Genomic DNA, 1217 nt, shown 5'->3' with positions numbered 1-1217 from the left:
TAGAGAAATTCAGTTAGCATTTTGCTTTTTGTATTTTTAAAAGTGTGTGTTTTAGTTCCATGTTTTTTCTTATTATCAGTCAGTTCTCAGTTACCATTTTAAAAATATCTTACCTTTAGCCCTTTCTGAGATCCCTTCCTAGAAAGAAGGAACGAAAGACAGGAAAGAAAACTTATCTGGTACAGAATATCATAGAATTCCTATAGCTACACCACAGTATATATAAAAAAGGTTTTATTAGCACTTTAAGTTAGCACACAAAGAAATACATTTCATTATGATAGTGTCTTCATACATATTTTTTCTCTTAAAATATGGAGCAGTTCACAAGTTAACATGTAATCTCTGTGGAGGTAAGGGGTAGATGGACCTTACCTGTATCATTTTATATTTAGTACATAAGCTACTGAAGCAAGCACAGGAGATGATAACATTTATCAAACACAAGAATTCTTTCGATAGGATAAGGATGTATTTATATATTGACCAAGGAAATTTATAAGGAGTAAGTTCACTTTTTATAAACCTATGTCACTATCATATATTTAAAGTAACTGGTCAAATGCAAGCAATTTGCAATTCAAGAAAACAAGTTTGGCTACTTAGAATAATAATCTCCCTGACTCTAAAGGCTTTGCAGGAGTGGCTTCTGTGTCACAATTTTTATCAGTAGGTGGCAGAGAGGCGAGAGGCTATGTCTTAGCTTAGTGCTCTGACCTATTAAGAACATCTGAATGATTAGTGGCTTTATAATCCCTGAAAAAACAAACCTGAGATGATCTCCATGCTCAGGTCAGGCAGGTCAGCATGGGCTACCAGGACAGGAGCAAGCTGGAACCAAGAAGAACTCTGTCTGGGACCTTGGGTCCCGGGGCCTGGGGTAGGATTGAGGCTGAGACAGGTGACCCTAGCAAGGCACCACTCCTGCAGGCCAGATGAGGAGTAAGCCAGAGATAACCACCAGACAGGTGCCACAGAGTCCTGACAAGATCCTAGCCTAGACCATATGATCCAGCAGACTTTCCTTTCTGGCCAGTGCAGAAGACAGAAGGAGAATGACAATTAACTATCAAAAACTAAATCAGGTAGTAATTCCAGTTGCAGCTGCTGTACCAGATGTAGTTTCGTTACTTGAGCAAATTAACACATCTCCTGGTACCTGGTATGTGGGTATTGATCTGGCAAATGCCTTCTTCTCAGTACCTGTCCATAAAGAC

The 1217-nt window shown here is 39.0% G+C and overlaps 1 non-coding gene across 1 annotated transcript; it reads left to right on the top strand.

Moving 5' to 3' along the window:
• Window positions 1-618: 618 nt before the first annotated feature.
• LOC115030765 (small nucleolar RNA SNORA17) lies at window positions 619-754 on the top strand. Its single transcript, XR_003836359.1, has one exon. It is a non-coding gene; the product is annotated as a small nucleolar RNA SNORA17 (small nucleolar RNA).
• Window positions 755-1217: the final 463 nt, after the last annotated feature.

This window comes from Mus caroli, unplaced genomic scaffold (genome assembly GCF_978045245.1).
Source record: "Mus caroli unplaced genomic scaffold, Mus_caroli_1 scaffold_3, whole genome shotgun sequence".
NCBI classification, from domain to species: domain Eukaryota; kingdom Metazoa; phylum Chordata; class Mammalia; order Rodentia; family Muridae; genus Mus; species Mus caroli.
Note: the sequence above shows the minus strand (reverse complement) of the source record. Positions and strands in the feature narration are given on the sequence as shown.